The sequence below is a fragment of the Parus major genome, chromosome 5 (genome assembly GCF_001522545.3).
Source record: "Parus major isolate Abel chromosome 5, Parus_major1.1, whole genome shotgun sequence".
NCBI lineage: Eukaryota > Metazoa > Chordata > Aves > Passeriformes > Paridae > Parus > Parus major.
In genome coordinates, this window is record NC_031774.1 from 22,481,782 (window position 1) to 22,504,742 (window position 22,961).

At 34.7% G+C, this 22,961-nt stretch overlaps 1 protein-coding gene across 5 annotated transcripts in view; it reads right to left on the reverse strand.

The window, feature by feature from the left end:
* FUT8 (fucosyltransferase 8) overlaps positions 1-22,697 on the reverse strand; it is an 83,839-nt gene extending 61,142 nt beyond the window's left edge. For 3 of the 5 annotated variants that reach the window (XM_015630024.2, XM_015630025.2, XM_015630021.2), the window contains exons 1-2: positions 22,595-22,694; positions 1,745-1,839 (exon numbers count right to left, since the gene is read on the reverse strand). The gene's annotated coding sequence lies outside the window, so the exon portion shown is untranslated. Of the gene's footprint in view, positions 1-1,744; positions 1,840-22,594 lie in introns of all 5 variants that reach the window. The other 2 variants (XM_033514978.1, XM_015630022.3) reach the window with 2 other exon arrangements.
* Positions 22,698-22,961: the final 264 nt, after the last annotated feature.

Genomic DNA, 22,961 nt, shown 5'->3' on the forward strand with positions numbered 1-22,961 from the left:
GGTGAGAAAACAAAATCTTAACTAATCACAAAAAGCTTTAGAGAAAGACACAACGTGATTTATCCTTCCTGAAATTTTGCTGAAGAGGTTCTGTCACTGAACGTAGAAGCTCGATGATTTTTCATACTTACAGAGATTATGAAGAAGGTAAATTGCTAGGACTTGAGGAATTAAAACCTCAAGTCTAAAAGCAAGATTATCAACTTGAGAAGAGTCATCTGAAGATTCATTTAGCAGCTTTAGCAGAATACATATTATAATACAGACAAAAACATTCAAAGCAGAGGAATGCAGGGAAATATTCTGGTATTATTTTCAGAGCTTATAGTGTGTATTTGATGTAAAATGCTCAGATGAGCAGCATGGAAACTATTTTCAATTTAACTGCATAGCATTTTATACCTGAAAACAACTTTGCAGAAATTTGAAATGCAAACATCTTCAGAATGGAAGGTAGAGGAATAAATAGGCAAATATTCAGAATGACCAATTATTAATCTTGTGTCAAGTTTATTCTTGTTTTAGGAAGTCACTATTTGCGGATGCAACCAAAACAAATCAAAAGGATGAGCACACATAGAATACAAACAGAGAGATGATCAACAGCCCAAGAGTTGCTGCATTTGCAACCAAAGTAGCATCAGTAAATTCCCAAAAATGACCAACGATCAGTGAAGACATGACAGAAATCACCAAACCAAGGTGGCTACTGCTCTTTTCCAGTTCTTAACGTGGTGTGTAGCAGAAAAACTGAAGCTGAGAGACTAAGTGCAATTTCCCTCACAAGTCTAAGTTCAATCAGAATCATGTAGGAAAGTAATTAAGGAATGTATGCAATTATTTCCTGTAAGCCTCCTCCTCCTCCTCCTCCTCCATCAGTGATCCCTAACCACCACAAATACCTGAGCTGTTATCAAGAATAATAATCTTTGAAGTACTGAACAAGGTCTTAGCTCTTTTAACCCAAAAGAATTTCTAATATTACTTTCTATTTTACTATATTCCTTTATGTTATCTCCTTGATGTTCAAAATGGTACAAATTCTCCAGGTAATTTCTGGATTTTTATCCTCCAGTCTAAATATCCACCATTAAGGAAAAAAAAAAAATTAAGCCAAAACAAACAAAAAAATTCCACAAAACCACATACTTAGGAAGTTAAGTTTACATTAACATCAGATGTTAATGGAAATGATTCCTCAAAATAAAAGTGGTTATAATAAATATGAATGTTCGATGCAAAAATTTTGATAAATCATAAAGTAGAAAAGATTGATTCAAAATATCTAGAAAAATAAAACTGCAAGACAATTTCTAGTTAATAGGTTTTCATGATTAAAAAAAAAAATTACTAGAAGTTCCCACAATAGCTTATTTTTCACAACATGTTACATTGGATTAAATTCCTTGTATTTAGTACATCACATGGTCACGCAGGTGAAAGTGCAGCAAAAAGTGTCAGTGAAGTCCCCATCCCTGGAGGCTCAGCAAAGACCCAAGCAGTGCACTCCAATAAACCCTACTTTGATCACTGGTGTTGGACTAGAAGATCCCCAAAGAAACTTTCCAAAGCCAACTAGGATTTGATTCCATGAAATAAAAGAGGTTTTACAGATTTTGGTGTGTAAAAAATATTATTTTAAAAGGCATAACATTTAAATGTACAATGTATTTTATTGGTCACATAAACAGCAATACATTTTAAAAAAATCCTAACTTGATAACACACATAAAGAACGGCTTACCCTCTCCCTGACAGCAGGAAATAAACATAACTTCATCATGGAGGTTGGAGGTTACCAAGTAATTCCACTATTCCAGCAGTCAGTGAAATTAGTAACTGTTTGAAAGAAAAAAAGAAAGTGCCTTTAATTTCACATTCAGTAAGAACAACTTCTTTTTGATTCACTCTTTATCAAAACAGTGAGAAAGAACCTTTTAAAATACCACATTTTTTACTTGTTATTTAGCTAATCACGGATTATCCATGAAGATCAATCACTCAATCAGAATATTTTTAACTACCATCTTTCATTACATCTCGATTAGATACAATGTGATCTAGGAACCAAAGAATTAAATCAAAGAATATTTTAGGCTCTGTATTGATTTAATGAGTAAATTTTACAAGTCGGTCTCACCAGGCCCCAATTTCCCTTGTTAATATTTGCCAACTTCAAAATTATGTTTGAAGTTGATTCATTAATATTTACAGATACCATCAAATTTGCAGCTGAAAGATGTTATACATGTTGAATGAAAGATATAAATCTGCATAATCAATTAAAGCAGTTCAGCCATTTAGCAGTTTTGTCAAATAATTGTTTCCCCATCTCTAAGTGTTACTCCCTGTTCAAAATACCAGGCAAAACTTTGAAATAGAAAAATAAAATAAAATAAAATAAAATCCAAGATAAATTAACCTTAATTTTAATAAAATTAATAGAAGAGTATTAATATATTATTTAATATATTTTATCATTTATGTATTTTTATAATTTATAACAATTATGAATATGTTAAGAAAACCTTGGAAAGAATTTTCTTTCAATCAAAATTTTAAAAGTTACTAGAATAATCACTGGAGAAATCACAGATCTGGAGATTTGGAGAAAAGAAAATACAAATAAGTTGAACAGCTATTTAAAAGTATTCCATAGCAAAAGAATACAACTTCCAAAATTTCAAGGAAATTCCTGTTATCTTTCAAAGAAAGATAAGCTATCTTCATACAGTTCAAGGCTTAAAGGCACTGAATTAATTGTGAGCAAGTAGAAGCAACAGTACACTCACAATGACAATGTGGGCAGAGAAAATACTGTAAAATTTTTTTCCTTCTTCTTTCTTTCCTATTCACAGAGTTTGCAATACTTAAAGTGTTAATTATCCTGTTATTCTAATAAAACTTGGCACATTTTCAATTAAAAACCATTTGGTTTCCTTTGAGGAGCTAATTACATGGAGAACGCCTAAGGTGAACCACATAAAAATGATGGCCAACTCAGGTCCTATGCCCCTGTAGTTATTAAATTTATTTCTACTGGAAGAAAAAAAACCCCAAAGCACACACACACAATAACAAAAACCACAATGGAGTTAAGTACTAATCCTACTTCAACTACATAGCTTCTGGTCAGAAATAAAAAACAAACAATCAAAAGACCAATTTAGGTACTTTTAGTATCAGAGACCAAATATTCCTCAAAATTATGCTATATGAACACCTAAAGGCTCAGTTATCTCAACAGCAGTGGCTCAGAGAAGTCCATACCCACAGCACTTGGGGGCTTTTAAGCTAAAGCTATACATAGAACATTGACCTTGAAAGAGTTTGTCAGCAGTAAAGGATCTAATCAGAAGTAATGACTTTTCTAAACTAGGTAAAAGAATCAACAGTACATCAACAGTAACAAATACAGTTTGAAAATAATAAGCACTCCTTCATATTAGATACAGTAATAAATATAAGTGCTCATAATTCTTGTAACATATTACATTTGAACACTTCAAAAATGATACAATAATTTCTCCCTTTTTTTTACAATCAATTTTATTTTGAACAAAAGACTGAATTGTACCTTGAAAGAAAAAGAGCAGTGTACTTGTCAAATACATGTAAGATTTTCTGTCAAACAGACAAAAACTTATTGGTGATTCTTCTTTTAGAAAGATAAAAGAGTCAATTGCAGAAACAATGCACTCCTCCAAAGAAATTATACATACAGACTCATTTTAATAAGCAATGGGATAAAGCAGTTTTCAGTTTTACAGTCCTTTTTAATTCCTAAGATAATACATTAACCAGAAACACAGTGAAGTGAGAAGTTACATTTGTTTAATCTGAACTAATGGAATGTCTTTGTAAAATAAAAATTGCCTCAGAAAATGAACAGGACAATCACATGATAGTAAAGGTTTCTTTTTTCTCATTTACTTGCTGTATTGACTCCATACAACCCTATTCTAATATAACCACAGTCAATGAATAATAAAAATTCAAATCTCTAACATCAAGCATGATCTTCCTCCATAGTATTAAATTAACAATCTACTGATAATCCTTGCAGAAGCCTCAGTCCAAAAAAAATCAGGAAGAGAATCTTTGCAAGCAATGAAGTAAAAAAAACAAACTATAGAAGGACATAACTTGTGTCTTATAAAAAGAAAGAATTGTTGACATTGAATTGTTTCTTACACTATCAAACAAAATTTGGGGAATAGGAGTTCCACCAGGATACCTTTGGCTCATGAGGTAGGAGAAAGTAATTTCCAAACATCTAAGTGCAAAACAGATAAAGGAAACAGCCACTGAGACAGATTATTTCATTAAGTAATGGATTCCCTTTTAATTGCACATTCCCTTTTAATTGAAGCACAAAAAATGCTTTCAAAAATAAACAGCAGTTGAATCAAGAAGCTGAACAGACTAGCACTTTCTGCCCTGCATTAGTCATTTGAGAGTTAACAAACAGAAATGCTGCACCCCTTTCTTAACAGAACTTAACAAAACTCCTGTTTCAGTGCTCATCTGGGACCAAAACACACTACCTCTTCTCAGGGAAAGTGCAGCTCCCTATCAGTAGAAAAATCTGAATACCTTGGGAAAGGAACAGAAAAGGAGAAAAAAAACAGTGGACAACCTTAAGGTAATATTTGACTTTTCCATTCTTGTTTCTGCTGAAGCGCTCCACTAAATTTTCTCTTATTTTCCACTTGCTTCCTGTGTCATTCCTTAATGGCTGCAAACATCAGAAGCAAGATCAGAGGTAAAATCTTTCCTCTTTTGGCTGGCATCAAAGCAACATGCAAAAATCTAATAACCAGGAAACTTAACATCAGTCTGTTCACAACTCAGCTGGATGTTTATAAATCAAGATGAAAAACAGGCAGATGAGAGAGCTGCTGAGTTTGTAATAGTTATGCAAAAATGCATGACACTTGGCAGCCATAAGAAAACTGAAGTGATATTTGCAACCAGGAGGTTTTGCAAAATCAAAGCATAGTGAAGGCTCTATGCATTCAGATGCTGGGGAAAAAAAAAAAAAGTCATCACAGAACTGAGCTAAAAGTCTTTCTTCTTATATATGGCAGGCTTGGATACTGAGTGATTCGAAAGAAATGCCGGAATACAGTTTTGAGTGGGCCACATCAGGGAAAGAGTGTTAAATGGGATCATTAACTAAATAATCAGACTTGTTTTTCAAGTATCACCATTTTCTAGTTCAAATTGAACAATATTTTATGCAGTACTTTTATTAGAGCAAGAAAATCTTTACTGGGGATTGTAAATACGAATATTGCCATATGATAAAGAAGTATCTGCCTTAACTTTAATTCCAATACACCGAAATATTCAAACCTTAGCCTGTAAAAATTTCCCTTGGCACTCCATTTTTCTTTTACTTGGGATACAGAACTTTACATACTAAAAAGCACCAAAAAAAGGCACCTAATGAGTTAATTCAAGTATGGGAAGCAATTTACTTGCATTAGCACATAGGTTCATGTCTAATTTACACTGGTTTACAGCTTTTGTAGAGCTCCATGGCACCAAAAGTTGATTGCTTTCTGTATGTGATCATCACCATGGCTCAAGCATACCACTGATCTAAGATACTCATTTATCTAAAAGTGAAGGAATTGAAAAACTCCAAGCACTTTGCACAATAGTAAGGCTATGAATAAAACAGAGCTGTGAAGTTGCAAGTCAAAACCTCACATAATGCTGCCAATGCCTTTTCCTCTCAAAATTGGTGCGACACATTATGGAAAAATGACAGGTGAGTTTAAAACTTCCTGAGTTTAAAACACCTTTGAAATTATTAGTTTTCTGCTTAGCTTCTCTTATGTCCTTTTAAACTTAATAGTTTAAGTTTATACTGTTAATCAGAATTCCCATTTTTATTTATAACAACTATCACCAATGCATAACTTTGCCGTCAAACCATGGAGAGTGTTAGCAACTATCAGATTTAATGAGTGAGTTATTTTCTTTTATATTTAAAATGGGATTTGGGGATTTTTGTGTCTGTGTGCCCAGATATACATAACTTTTTTTTACAGCAATTAAAGCAAGCTAGGTGTTTTTTACCAAACAATACCTTATTTTTGAATCTAAACATTCTAAAAATAAGATTTCAAATTAATTTTCCATATAAAGTCTGTAATTATTAAAGCAATATTAATACTTTACAGTAACAAAATACTTAAAAGCTAAATTTGTAGATGTTCTCAAAGGTAATCCTAGTGAAATCCCATTCAAGTATTTCAGACAGATAATAAGTAATAAAATGCAGGATTTTAAATCACTATTTGAATCAATCTGGAAGTCAAGCACTTGTAGAAAAAACCTAAAATTTTATTATTCTTACTGTTTCCTAAGCAAACCTACATAGTCACACAGCCATTTACTTCATAGAATAATTGTGTATAAACTTATTATTTGCGAGAAAAGCAGTATTTTCCTTCGTGGTGAACACATTATATTAAGGATGTGACTATTGTAGCCAGAAGCTCCTATGTTTAGCCGTTCTCCAGCAGTACCTCACAGTTCCTTAACTCTCAAGTTAGGCTTTTTACACCTACTCTTTTATAACAGGTATTACATTCTTGTTCCTACTTTCAGTGTAGGCTTTTTCTAGCCCTTCAGCTTCCTTCATTTCTGAACAGTTCAGGCTAATTTTAGCAACAGTAACAAGAAAATAATCAAGGATGCCCATTATTCCCCATACAGGAATTTAAAAGAGCTCTCCATGGTTCTGAGCTACCTCCTGGGAGAATCACACACACTCCACACCCTTTTTTTACTCAACAGTCTGGCTAAGGCCCAAACACAGATAGTAGGCTTCTGGTTTATAAATCTTTGTCTTCTTTTTAAGGCAAGCAAAGCTGCTTTAGCAAATTGAGTCTCAGGACAGAATAGCATAGTAATTTAAAGGAGAGTCTGGATGGCATTTGGAGTTCAGTTCCACAAGGAAGGAGGGGCATAAAGGATCTACATCTCTAGCCTTAAGTTACTCACAAAATCTAAAAGCAACAATGAAACAAGAAAATTAGTCTGCTACCCAACTTAAAAATTGCACATGAAGATTATAACAAATGGCAGCAGATTAGAGCCCCAATCATTTTGCTTTATAAACACGATTATCTACATTGAGGTAGGTAAGTGAGCATCTTAAAAAGTGAAACACTGGTTTTTGAAGCTGGTTTTGCTAAAATCAAAATATTCTAGACAGACAAGTAGACTCATACATTCATAAAAGTTTTTAGGTTGGAAAAGACCTCTAAGACACATGTAGTCCAACCATCAACCCAGTATTGCCAATCCACCACCAAACCACGTCCCAAAGTGCCACGTCAACACATAAGTACACCAAACAATTTTTTTTTAATACTTTGAGCATTCTGGGCTCCCAAGTCAAGGGAGCCTCAAGAAAATTTTGAGAAAAGAAACGGTCCCAGAAGTAAATTATACCAACATCCTTCTTATGTGGAGGCTAACAGGAATTCTAAAGGACAGAAGGCAGTTTATACAGTAACGTATAAAATATCATCCATGTAAGATAACAAGCTGTTTAACACTAGTGAATGCTCTGTGGCCAAACTACTGCTGAGCATAAAGACAGAATTTTATAAGAAAAATAGATTGTCTTTAAGAAAATGCTGGGAAGGAGCTGGTGACATCAAGTCCACAATCACTTGTAGTAACACTACCAGAAGCAGCAAAGAATAAGTCTTTGGAGTACAATTTAGGCTGCTTTATGAAATATCAATGACCAAGTTTTTTTGTCCTTATGACACACATAAACCAAGCAGAGAGATGGTGCTGAAGCTTTTTTTTTTTTTTTAATTGGAAGATACTAAATTGACAAATACAGAAGTTTTGAGAAGCCGATTCTTATATGCATAAAAGCTATATCAAATACTTTTAAAGCACTGAAAGACTTGGAACTGAAAGACTTGACATAGATTGCGTAAGTGCAAATGATGTTGGAGCTGATTATCACAGCACATTAAATACAGGACCACAGCAGGAAAGTTAAATAAATGCATTAGCAGTTACTAGGAGGAACTTAAATTGATGCCTACATTGAAATCTTTATTCACAAGGAAGATGACAGAAGAATTGTTGCAGCTAGGAAACTACAATACTCATCAGAAACAACAGGCACATCAATTAACACAAGATACTGGGAAATAAAGAACATTGCTTTTGTGAGGCATGTCATGCCTCAGAAGGTGACTAAGTTTCATAAACTAAATTAGCATGGAATTAGGGAGAGCTGATTGATGTAGAATATTAGGATTTACTGAAGGCACTACTAGATTGTGAAATTCACTGTAATTAAAATGCTAGAGTTTAAAGAATTTGATATGTTAAAGACATCAGACTTTGATATTTGTTCTACAAAAACCATCCATGGATATTATATTTCATCTGTCTTAGAACAACCCAAGTCCTGGAAGCTCAGAAAGTAAGCTAGAAGCGCTTGTTTCACTGCTATAGATAACTGCTGCTGACATTTGAGTTGGACAGGGAGCCTTTTCAGAAAAAAAGCTCAAATCACATTAATTTTAAAACTGACTTTTTCTCACTGGATCTTATGTAGGCATGGTCATTGCTGAAAATCTATTCAGTAAGTGAAGGAAAAAAGTGAAGAAAATTGCAACAAAAATAGAGTAAATAAGCAGTGCCATGGAACTCAGCCCATTCTGATAAAGCTTTGATACTGTTCTTAAGAGTCTTCAAGATACCTAATGTAATAAAGTTGAACTTCTGAAACACCAGGGTTAGGGAGAATATTTTTACTGCGAGAATTTCAAAAGCAATTATTTGGGAGTTAGCTGGAATGACATAGTGCATGTGTATGCATTTTGAAGTAGGTAGCAAGAGGTGAATTCCACAGATAGACAAGAAACCCATACTGCTGGAGAATTTAGGGAAAACTTTTTCAAAAGTTAAAGTTATCATGTCAATGTTAATACAGGTGAAATATATAATAGAGAAAATAAATTTTACTTTTAAGACTGCTTTCTCTCACACTCTTTTTATGAAAAGTAGCAGTAAACCACAGAAACAAAGAAGTCCCAATATGTGACCAGTCATGTGAAAACAGAGAAAGATGAGATAACACAAGCATTTCTACAAAAGAAATGTTATGAAAGATGCTTGGATGGTAAATTAAATATGAAACATAACTTTTTACCTGTAGTTTATAAAATGATCAGTATTGGAGCTTACAGGAAACAAACCTATTACATTCTGTCTGTAACTTTGTTTTAATCAGAGAGCTTTATAATAAATTGATTTAAAAAATCCCAATAGTAAGATTTGCAAATGCGCTAATTACTATGTTCTTCTACAAACTAACAAAGCATTATTAGGACAAACACAGATAAAGGCTGCAAAAAGCAGTCTATTAGGAAAACAAGATCAAAGAAATTTTGTAATTGTGTGTGATTTTTATATCCTAATGACATCTGTGCATGCAAACACTTTGTGTTCATGTTTTAATTTAGGAACCTCACCATTTCATCTGTACTACTTAAAACACAGGCAGACTGTACTTTTCAGAACAGTGTAAAATGTGCTCCCAGGGTGTCACATGCTGCTGCTGGTATAATTAAGTCCTTCTGTATTCAAAGGACTTGCTGTGCCTGCTTTGCACCCCTAACTTAGATCCTGATCCTGCACCCAGCTTTCACAGAAGCATCCATACACATCCAGAGTGTTAGCTGCAACCAGTACAGGAGAATTCTCAGAAACAAAACAGAACCCCGTGCTACCTGTGTGTTTTCACATGTTTTCACTTTCCAAAAACTGCCTGAATTATTTCTAATCTTTTCAAAATTATATCCAATCATCACTTTGGAGGAAAACTATTCATTTTCCCTTTTTTTATTTACATGCATTTCTGTAACTGATGTCAAATAAATTAACAATTTACTAAATATATTTATCAGAGGGGGAAAAGCCCACAGAACACCAGCACTGCATTCTCAGCACAATACTGCCTGACCTATTTTCTAACCACATTATAGAGAGGAAAAGAATTAGATTGCCAAAACATCAAAACCCAGAGACTTCATTTAAAATATACATAATCATAAAGCATTACAGTTCAAGTCAGTCAGAGGGGAAAAAAAAAAGTACATTTAGATATACTGAAACTTGTTTCCAAAGTTCAGAGAACACTATATGTTTTAAATTCTAAAAATTCTTTATGTTTGCTACTCAGATATCCCGGAAGTGTAGTATATGAGGAAACATGAACTGAAAACTGGACAAATACACTGATAAAGGTGAAACTGATTTTCTCCCTGCACTTCATCCATCACTACACAATACTACCAACATAACAAGCACTGAAATTCTTTCTTCACAACAGATTCCTTATGCTCAACTGAACTTTTCAAATATACCAGCTCTCCAGCAGCTTTTGCCTGCTGCATATACATATGCTTTAATAAAGACTGAATCAAACAGCTACCAAAATTCTGACAGCATTTTACAATCTGTAAACAGTTGTCAATTTTAAATCTGTAAATTTCAATCTACATTTTACAGATTTAAATTTCGCAATGCACCCTGTATTTTCTCAACCTCTATAACTTTCAAACATCGACCTGTTTGCAAAGACATGAGATTCAAACTATCATTACAGTATCTCAGATGCAATTCTAATTCTGTCTCCTCTGCTCACAGTTAATTCAAATTTGATATAAGCCTAAATAATCCTAAATAATAAAACCACATACATTTGCTGTTTTCAGATTTTTCATAAAGGCACCAGTTGGAAATGTAATACTAAAATGAGCACATTGGTGTCCAGGTTTTGTGATGCTGAGCAATAATAATATCACCTGAGGCTGAAAATGCTATGATAACTAGTTCCTCTGAAAAAGTTTTATGGTCTCTTCAGCCACCTTTTCAGGCATTGATTAATTCCCCATAAATGATTCCAAGACTGTTAGTAGCTGTCACTGCATTTATTTGGAGTATAATCTTAGCCTTTTCCTTTATGAAGTTAAACAGCTTCTATGGCAGAAGGAACACTGAATTTCTTTCAGAAGATCTGCAAAAAATTTGCGATAACATTTCTCCTTTCTAACTTCAGAACAAAACAAGGTGATAAATTCCTTCAATAATCTATAACACCAAGGTTATACAAGAAGGCCATGCTTTTTATTTTCACCCAGAGCAGCACCACTAATTACTTCTGTCATTGCTATCTTGCCTTTCACCACCAAAGTGTTTGTACAACACAAGTGAATGATAAATCTTTTACTATGGTCAGTGTAATTCTTTAGCAGTTTAAAATACTCATGGGTCTGCTGGCAAGATATTCTACTTCACAACATAAGCATCACTTTTCTGAAGCACAGAGCTGATGGATATCAGTTTCCTCATATCAGGAGGTTAAAACTGATGTAAGCTTTCTTAAATAAATGGAGCTTAAAAAAAATAGCTACCAGAATTACAACAGCAAGATGAATTTTGCTATCTAATAATGAAGTACATAAAAAGACACCAATATTGAGAGAAAGATAGTAACCAGATACTTATTAAAAAATATCACAACATCCTACTACTGTACTAGTCCAGGATGTGTTTATTAGCTAAATTAGCTAATTTTCAGAAACTTTTTTTCAAATACCAGATATGTAGCAAAATATTTTTTTGAGAAACAATGGAGTGATGGGCATATAATTTATGGTTGCAAAACATTTACTCATTATTTCACAGAAATATATAACATTAAAAAAAGGTTCCCTAATGATATATATAAAAAAAATTTATACAACATCACTTACAAATGGTCTACATATTTATTAATTGATTTCATAAGACTTCCCTAGGAAAAACTCCCTATGCAACAATTGATGGAATAAAAATTTCATATACTGTGTTTATTTCACTGTGATTTACACAGCTGGCTCCAGAAATAAATAAATAATTTAGATCCAAAGTCAAGCTTAGAGATCTTTATTCATTTCACTCATACACAAGAAGTTAAGCTTTTTAAAAACACACATGCAATGGAACATGTATTTTAAATATACTAGTGGCACACCTTCTTTTTTACATGTAATCATGGTAGATGAAAGTCTAGGACAGCATTAGGTGATCAAAAATTCAACACTGATATTTAAAAAAAAAAACCACACGACCCTGATTTGCTTCAAATGGATCCATTACTACACATACTGAGCAACACATATCATAAAGTCATATCTTCATGGAATGCTACATGCACAGGTTCATTTAGTACCATTCAGAATTTTTTATTCATTACCTGACCACAGAAGAGCTCTTCCAAAATCTCAATATGTACTCACTTCCTAACTTCCTTCCCTGCCTATCTCTCTGTATTAGAGAAGCACACACATACACACACAAAATAATTAAAATGAAAACATTATGCCAAGATTATTTGGTCATAAATACAATGCTGAAGTTTCCTATATAGGTTCTATCCAGAAAAGCTCAAGAGACTCAATTTTCCAGACAATTTATTCTTATGATGGAGTACACATGACCCAGCACATGCCCTTGAGCAGGATAAGATGAAACCTTGCATTACACTGTTACCATTATGAAAAATAACCATATATTCTGATTTTTTTCTATTCCATTATGGGGTTACAAATTCACAAAAAAACTGTTTCTCTTTTCTCCCCAAAATTTCATTTTTCTAAAAGCAATTTTTGAAAAGCCTTGCCAAAACCAGGCAGTTAAATTATAGTTTATTGATCAGGTCACCTCTGCATTGGCTCTTCTTCAACATACCATACTTGAACACATATCAAATAACCCTTTTTCATGGCTGTGTTTAACAGGAGTTAGAGATCTTTTATCTCATAGACCATCTTTGGAATTCTTGTAAAATAGGGTTCTATTAAATACAGCATCTTCTACTTTCCTAGTATTGAGACCAACATAAGCAAGTTACAAGAGGAAGCCAGTTCTATACAGACTATGTCTTGTTCTATACAGACAATTTAAAGGATCTGATCCTAGTACAGAAGTATGGTCAACTAAGATGAAGGTATAACCTATGAAAGTGACATTTACAGGGAGCAATGTGGGCCATCATTTTGTGATGAGTGCTGAGAAAGCTTCCTCACAGGCAATACAGACTTTAGAAACAGTTTGGCTAAGGTTTTTCTTTTTTTGCTTTCCTTTTTTTTTTTTTTTTTTCTTTTTTTGTTTGTTTGATTGCTTGTTGGTTTGAGACATTTTAATGTTTTAAGTGTTGAGCTGACTCTTCGCTCTGATTTTCTCCGCTGGACCAAAAAAATTATACGTCAACCACACTGAATGTCATGATATCGATAAAAGGCATGAAACATCATTACAATCACACACCACCAAAACATTCTCAACAGCTCTGAGCTTTCTAGAAATGAGTATCATTATTTTAAAATGTCTGAGGAGACTTAGCAACAAGAAAATGGGGGAATGAAAATCACTTCTGACAATAAATGAAGAAAAACCTTAGGTTCTCACAAACACTTTTTAACCAGTTCATCCACATCATCCCTAAAATATACATTTGATATTTTAAAAAAACTCACAACATTTTATTAATTATCTGGTTGTTAGCTTGTTACAAAATAATTTGTCTTCCCTGTTTGCTTAGGAAAAACACATTTTTACATTTCTTTTCTTAATCTTGTCTCATTAAATGACAGGTGGAGAAAGATAAAAACATGCTCATACGGCAAAAAAAATCTAGAACCCTCTCCACAATTTTCATGAACTGGGACAGAGGAACCGAGGGAAAAAAAAGGTAAAATTCTTCTTGCCTTGAAGAACACTCAACACTCTGAGAAACAGATTTGAGAAATTTAGCAGCTGAAGAAAGATAATCAATTCATAAACACAAAAATCTTACTAGATGAAAGAAATACTTGATTGCTCATCATAACAGACCAGGAATTAGACCAAAAAAAGTTACATCTTTAAGCAGAGTAAGAGAAAAATTACATTTCAGAAAAAGTACTGTAGATGTGAACAAAGCAGAAAACATAAAAAAACATTTCTTCATCTTATGACTGCTAAAAAGGGCATAGATTAAATTTCTTTTTAATTCTTTTCTGTGTGCATATGGGTACATGACATGCTCCTAATACCTCTAAAGTAATGGCACAGATTAAAATACTGTTAAAATACAAGACAGCAACAAATGTAGTTGGCCATGACTTAGTGAGCAACTACATGGAAAGAGCACATACATACATTTATGCACAGGAATACCAAACTGCAACAAAGTTCTGATTATTTTCTCTATCAAGCTATGCATTAATTTTTATGACGCTTCTTTACAGAAGAGGTTTGAGTCTCCCTGCATAGAGATCTGGAGAAAATCCATAGATTTTTAGGAAATCACACAAAACCTACTCAATATCTTTGGCATGCACTAGGAAGAGATCCCATTCTCTCTGTCACCAGCTCCACCTCTAGATGACACGTTTACAACAGTTACAGTTACTAAATTAGGAAAAAGTTGATGCAAACCAATAAATGAAAAGCAGGAGGTAAGCAATCCTTTGACAGAAGACAAATGGAAAAATCCTCAAGTTCACCCAAATTTAAGGGATTTGCAGAGTTCAAGACTAAAAGATCAGTGCTCAAAAAGGCATGTGGAAGGAAAAAAGCAGAATGAGAAGTGGAAAGTCTGCGTTATTAAGATACTCTCAGAAGCCTTTACAATGCATGAACTACATTCCACTAATTTTCTGAACAGAGCTCAAGTTTTCCTTTCTCTTGACCTTGCTTCAAGCTATGCTCCCTGCTCTAGTGAGACATCAAAACATTAGCCCACTCTAATATATGTTGCCATTAAATTCTCCCAGACTTGGAGATTATTTTTCACTGGTCACATTCTAACAACAATCTCTGGAATATTGCTATTGGACTAAAGAGCCAAAACTAAATATAAGCTACTGCCTGAAAAATCTAGGGACTGGTGGAATACTTCTGATTTAGTGACTTTTGACTTCAAGTGTATGCTTTAGAACAGTAATAGTTTTCAGAAATATACCATCTTAAAAAAACAACATAGCACTGATGTAGAATGAATGTTCAATTTTCAGTTTTTGCAAAATAACTTCCAAAATTATCCACATTAATTTTTCTTATCCAATGGAGCTAAGTAATTCATCATACTCATCATTTTACATCAGAACACACTTTAAGAAATACATATTAGTTAACAGCAACAATTAAAAATTGAAAATCAGAGATTCCAAGTATATGTAAATTAGTTTTCTGGAATATCTGGAACACTAGGATAAAAAGTTATAAAGTAGTAAGAAAACATGTAGATTAGCAAACTGAACACAACTAGATGAATGGTTTGAATGGAACCAGTAAGACAAAATTAGTGAAATAATTTTTAACATGAATGTCTATTTAAAATAGGAATGGTAAAATATAAAGATCATAAAATATTTTTAGCAAAATAACTTAAGAACCTATTGTAATAGTATTGTTAGACTAGAAAATGTTTTATTTCATTTATTCTTTGTTCCAGAAAGCATTGTCATACTGCTGCTAAGAGTGGCCCATCACAGCACACATACACTTCTTTTGGTAAATATTCTGGCCCTGTTCACAAGATCTGGTAACCACAGAAAGGTGCCCAATACAGCTGACATTCCAGAGCCTTCTTTAGCACTGGCTATGATTAATGAACTGTTTTACAACTGTAGGATGCTAATCACAGCATTCAGGAAATTACGAGGACTCAAGAGTCCACTTCCCACAACTTCATTAGTGGCTTTTTAGTGTCCCCTTTTTGAAATACACGTGGCTCATCACATCAGTTTTCATTCACCCAGAATCATGTATCTCCAGAAGATATGTGAATTCTTCTCAGAGGAGTGTTATGAACATGTAACAATAGCATAGATAATGTTTTTGTATTTCTTTGACTTCAGCAACTACTGAAACACATTGAAATAAAGAGAAGATAATCAAGAAGGAGGGATGCATGACACAGATGGTGCACAAAAAACATCAACTGCTGCAAGTGTTCCCTGACCCCCTGCATGGTGCTGAGCGGTGCTTCCAGGTCTGTGAGAAAAGCACTGAGCTGTAAGTTCACTCACTCCTACTGTTACAGGACAATCAGCAACCTCCCTGCACCCTTCAGACCATGTTCATGCCAAACACAGCTACACATAACGCTGACGACGCAACCAAAGTCATTTGACAATGGCGCAAAATGGAAAGATTGCCCTCCAGAAGCTCTGTAGTTCCAGACTACTATCTGCTCAAAGGGAAATATAAATTAAATAGCTATTCTCATACATTTAGAGACACTAAAAACATGACCTTTGCCCAGCACTGCAACTGTAGCATGCAGGAAAAAGCACATTTCAAGGGAATTTCTACACTGTGATGAATCAAGAGAAGAGAGTTATACAGTAGTTCTGCCTTCCTAAGCCAATCTTAAGTATAGTGGGGAAAGGTGTACTTTTCCATAGTTATAAAAAAAAAATTTAAAAAATACCACAAATATTTATATGGTTGGGAAGGAAGGTGCAAAAAGCAGTCTTTTAAAAATAGAACTTTGTGAAAACATTAGCAAATTTCCTGGAAAGGATCATGTTCAGTGGCAGAACTGCAAAGGCAACATTCATTCAGAAGGATTCCACCATTAGCTCAACAGGCAAAAAATCATCTAGACACCATCTAGAAAGGAGAAAGAGTAACACAACTACTGCATAAGAAGATGCAACATGATGCCTGAAAATGCATTTGGCTGACAGAAAAGGAGCTGGTAACGCCTTGAGACAAGAATGGATTTCAGGGTCTTAGATTCCTCTTACTGTGACACGTTGTATTTTACACAGAATTTGTGACAAAAATGTTACCAGTAACATGCTGAGTTGGGTAAGGGTATATACCCTGCCCCCTGAGGGGAATATGGCACTGGGAATTGGACTGGGATTCCTCTGTAGTAGTCTGTAATATCTTTGTTTCCTGAGCCACACCATGAGGTCTCAACTCCATCTCCAAGAACAATGGCAATCCTTGCTTTCTTTCCATCTAATGTGCATATTCTGGATACTGTCTGGTGGCACTCTAATACATCATGACTACCATCTTTGCTTTGTGATCCAATGATCACACACTTTCTCCTATTTCTTGCATCAGCACCACACGTTCTCCAAGAAAAGGCACGTTTTACTAAAACCATCTATAAGATTCAAATATGAAAAGAAAGAATAAGAAAGAACAAATGATTTCCAGATAAATTGCTCAACTACTTAGCAACCAAATGTCTGTTTCAGCTCTCACCAATGCCTTTTCATATAGGATTAAAGTTCAAATCTTCAAAACTTCTCAAGTTACACTTCAACAGAACAAGCTTCTTAAATCTCTAAAATGAGATACACTTTCCCAAAACCTGCAGTTTTAAAGCTCTCTTCTAAATCTCTTAAGACCATTTCTGACTAATCTTAGGAACCCCAAACAAGCCATTACACACTCCCCACAGCCCACTGATATTGTATACAGCAGTTAATATCCCCTCCCCTACATCCCTTCTACTGGGTGTGTAATTCCAAACCATTGTCTCTCATCCTGTCTGTCATCTCATCTCATAAGTGCAATCTACAGTATTGGTCTCTAGACCTGGGATCACACATTTGGCTCTATCCAAACACTTTCCAGTTCAGCTTGCCAAAAAATTGAACAGTCAGCAATCTCTTTCTATCAAATTTAGAAATGTATGAGGAACAATTTATTATTCCCAAGAGCTAAAGCCAGTGACCAAGAACCTCCTGCCATGTAGCAATGAGGGAGCCTTCCTTAGAATTTGAAACTTCCCTCCTTGCTGACAGGTTTTTGGATTCATTAACCAATTTCAATACAGTTAACATGAGTTACAACAAATATGCTTAGGTAATATCAATCTGATTAAAAGACATTATCATTAGGATCAGTTTCAAGTGAATCACTCTACAATTAACCTCTGTTGATTAGGTTTTTTCCACATACTGACTGGCAAGCATCTAATTTTTCTCATTCCCCTTAGACATGGCCTATTTCAATATTTGTTTAAGAACAAAAGAAGTAACAAAAAACCTCACCAAGACTGAAGTGCAAAAACAATTAAATAAAGATTTTCCTATGCTAACAGGATCTGCCAATTTCAGAAGTGTTTATTAGCCACTATTTAATATAATCCAAACAATAAAGAAGTACTGGATTATCAGTGTAGTATAATTACATCATTAAAAAGAGCAAAGCCAAAACAACTGCAGAGTATTTCTAGATTGTAGACGTCGCCTTGACATTTAGCCACATTTTGCTCTTCTCCCCATGACAACCACAGTTTCTTTCACTCAATAGCAAAAAGTGTGCAAGACTGTCTCCTCCTCCACCATTTCACCTAAAAATGACAACATTAAATAAAAATTCGTAACTCACAGATGCATTTATCACACCTACACTATCTTTCTGTTTTAAAAACCCTGTGATGTACGTCCTCACCTATTTTACTGAAAGAACTTGTGAAGCAGGAAGCTTCTTGCCTGGCTATTTCCTCTGATCTTGTCCCCGTAAGCAGTTTGTCAATACAGAAGTTTAGTTTTGTGCAACAGACTAATCCTAGACATTTTAAAAGGTACAGACTACCAGTAGTGTTTGAAGTTTGACTTTTCAGGCACTATAAAAATAATACTAATTTAGAGTCAAATAATCCACCAGGTTATCATGTCTAGTCATTTTCCAAATTTTCAATTGATGTTTTAGATTTGGACTATTTAAGTTTAAACTTGGATGCATTCCAGATAAAATATTACTTGGTCTATTGGAAGAAGTACTTAAGCTAATTTTTATTTTTTTTTAAATAAAAGACACTGCAATATGCAGAAAGAGATTCTATGCTCCTTCTCACAATCTTTTGCAAAAAGCTGCTCTCCCTATGTTTCATTCACAAAAGATATAGACAATTAAGGAGGGAAAAAAAATTTCTCCTTAATCAACCTCTTATTATTTTAACCTCTCCTCACAGATCTTGAATCAAGTGGTCTATTTTCAATTATGTTCTCTTCTGGACTCCCCAATTCAGCAAGATAACTTTGATTTTTTTGTGTGCATTAAGTGTACAGTTCCAAATTGGACACAATTACCTAGTTGACTCCATTTCTATCCTAGGTTGTGCAGAGGGATTTACATCAGTTTTACAGTGTTGAATGACAGCACTTTCATTTACTCATCCTGAACTCTCAGAACTACTTTTGGTGCATGATACTCTTGATTTAAGGTCAGCTCTTAAACCTCAATCTCTTTCTTCAGAACTCTCAGCCATTCCTTACCCTAGACTCACCTACTTTCTTCTTTAATTTAAAAGCAGTATTTTAAATTTGCCCTTAATGGCTTCAATCCCATTTTTCCCTGCCCATTCTAATTTCTTGTTTCATGTTAAATTCTCCCCCAACCTTCCAAGCTCTCTGCAGTGTCTCAATCTGGTATCATTTTTCACTGCAGTAAACATGTGTGTCAATAGATCCATTAAAATCCTCTCTTCTTGAAAAGAAAAACATAAAAGACTGTTGTTTGTGCTTCTGCATCAGAAATGACTTATCTAGAACATACTTTTAATAAAGAATATAGTTCAGAGAGACAGAGGAGCAGAAAGCAATCTTTCAAAGAAGAATCCAAGCTAAATGTCTACCAGGATAGAAGAGCACACTGAAGCCAAATATTAGAACAAGAAACAGATTTTGCTGATCCTCAGGCAAGAGGGAAAGTAGCAAGTAAGATCACAGATACTCCAGAACCACAGACAGACAGTCCTGATAAAACGGCAGGGCTAAATCAGCAACATACCCTCCTGAAAAGGTATATTCCATCAGGAATCATATACTGATCTATTTAGATATGTAGAAACAGAGAATACCTATCCGAGAATATAGGTGCCCTTACAATAAATAAAACTCAAGATATACAGGCCTTCTCCAGAGATTAGTTTATCTTGAAAAGCCTATCGCAGATTAATCTAATTTACAGAATATCGAAGAAAGGATAAGAAAGTGTTTTAGAATGCAATAGAAAAACGTTGATTTGATCTTTATTTCTCAACAAACTACAGAACAGCATTTCAGAGATGGAATGGATTAGACTAAGTGTGAAATATGATTTGGGAAGAAAAAAAGGAAAGGCTACCATGGAAACGTTTTTTATATCTGAAAAGAATCAAGAAAAAATATTAAGTATATGGATGATAATACAGTTTTCCCAAACCAGACTATGATAGCAGAAAATAATTCCAAATGCAGCTTGTTACAAAATCTGACCAGAAGCAGGAATCCAACACCATCCATGAACTGCATGATCAAGTAAAACAGGAAAGCTATCACCTGGTAGTGCTCAGTTACTTGTCTCAACCCACCAGCACTACCTAGATCTTACCTAGACAGTAAGCCCAAATCAGTTTTTCTCCACTGCTCAACCTCCCTCAGTAAATTGAGCAATGCATATACCAAACCACTGGCTTAACTATAGCTCCAGGCACTGCAGTTTATAGATCTGCACAAATCCTTTTAATTACCCTCCCACGCAAACTACAAAGAAAAGGCAAGAGGAGGTTTCATGCAGCTCTCAACCACTGTGCCTCTCTTGCTAAAGGAAGGAACACACCTCTGCTAAAGTCAACCCATCACCACAGCTTCTGGACAAATCAAGTTAGTGTGAACAACAGGAAGTACAAAAGCAATTAATTACATATGCATGTATGCCTGCAAGCAGGCTCTCACAAGGAAACAAACTTTAATTTACAAAACTTTGAATTAAGATACAAATTGTTGTATAACATAATGTCATGTACAAGGGACCAGCTGATTCTGACTACAAGTGAGGTTTTGAGAGGTCATGAAAGTTCTTCTACCTTTCATTCATTTTCAGAGCCTGGAGCACACAGATACTACACACGGGGCTGGAGAGTTGGAGGGTGGGGGAAAGATTGTTACAGATTTCCTGGTTACCTGCTAAGATCTTTTTTCCTCTGAATCCTTGTTTCTACTCCATTTCAATAAACCATTCCAACTAATTGCAATGGCTGGGAGGGATCTGGCAAGATTAGCCACTTCTAGTCTGAAGCTTCCACAGAAGCCTGATCTCCACAGTCAAATCATGTATTCCCAGCCTAACAATTTCAAGAGAGCGTGCCCACAAACTGCTGGGCAAATCCACTGACTGGCAGCTGCCTAGAGGGACAGGTGATGCTACCACACTATTTCCTCCTGCCTGAAGAGTCTCTGTGTTTCTTCTGTACCATTTGGACATTTGTTTGAACAGCTGTCTGAGCTGATCCATCCCAAAAGCCAAGAAACAAAACTAGCCCCCTTTCCCCTGGATTTGTGAGATAAATCAATTAACTAGTTTCAGTAGGAGTCAGACAGAGAAGAAAGCTGGGTTCAGGAAATGGAAACAAGCCCTTTCACCAACAGGAAGAAGTTTCACAACAGCTAACCCAGTTTCAAGACACTTACCTGGACACTTGGAAAGCTATCACCATATTCTTTCTTCTGGGCAGGCCAGAAAGTCCCTAGAACATTACTTGAAATCCCACTATTTTTTTAATTTTTCTTTCCTTTTTTCTTTTTTTTTTTGTTTAAATAAACCATTCATTAAACTCTTACAATACCACAGTACTTCTAGAATTATAAGTGCACAAAATAAATCAAAATAATTTAAAGCACTTTACATATTGCCAGCCTGACAATCACTAGTGAAGCTGGGTGAACTGTAAAAGCATCAAATCTGCAAAAAATTCGCTTGAACTCTTAGTCTAATTTGTTCAATTGTGGAAGTTTAAGAAATTTTCACAACTTTCTTATCATAGTTAAGAATAATGATCATAACAGTCTTTTCTACAGTTGCATAAAAAAAAAATAATGTCATAATATGCTTAGTTTCTAAGTTCACACCTGGATTCATGTTTCAGTGAACTTCATTCTTTAAGCATTCTTCTCAAAAAAGAAAGAGTTACCTTTCTGTAAAGGCAAAACAGAGTTTTATTTAAATTTAAAAAAATGTGTCCTCAAACACAACTATTATGTACTTGCCCAGACCTTCAAAACCATAAGAATCTGAAGTATTAAATAGCACTGGATCTGGAATATCCCAGAGCACACAATACCTTCCACCCACAACAGCTTAGCTGCTTATATCTCTTGCTAACCTTCATGGAGCAGGGCCTGTGCCCAGCCTCTGCAGAAGTACAGCTTATCCCTGAGAAATAACATGTCATAGCTGCAATACAGATGGAAAGGGCCCAAAAATACTGCCAAATGTATGCATGATTTTGTATGTAAGACAGAGGGTACATAATGAAACTACCAAAGAATTTCTCTTTTTAGAAATGAGCGACAAAGAGAAGGGAGAGAAATAGATGTAAGGAGAAATAAAAGGTGAAACGGTTATCTGATTGACCCAGTTTGTAAGTGATCACTCAAAACTGAAGGACCTGACCTCTCTTTTGCAAAGTTTCCTTTTCTCAGCTGACAGAGACTTATCAACAGAAGAGCAGTTTTCAGTTGTGAAGGCAACATCACAAAGAATGAGAAATACTTACTTACAACCAATAATTATTGTTTAAATTAGTATTTTGGGGGATTCTTCTTCCTCACTTTCATTTTGAAGCATAGGCAACTCTCTGAAAGTAGAAGAGAAAAAGATAATTAGTTTTCATCACAGAATCATTTAGGTTAGAAAAGACCTTTAAGATCACCAAGTCCAGCCATAAACCTACCACTGCCAAGTCCACCACTAAACCATGTCCTTAAGAGCCGCATCTTTTAAATTCACCCAGGGATGGAGGCTCAACAACTTCCCTGGGCAGCCTGTTAGAGTGCTTGACTACTCTTTCAGTGAAGAAACAACTGTTTTAAACAAAATCTTACTTTGGGGTTAGCAAGGCGTGGAGTTCGTACATCATTTCC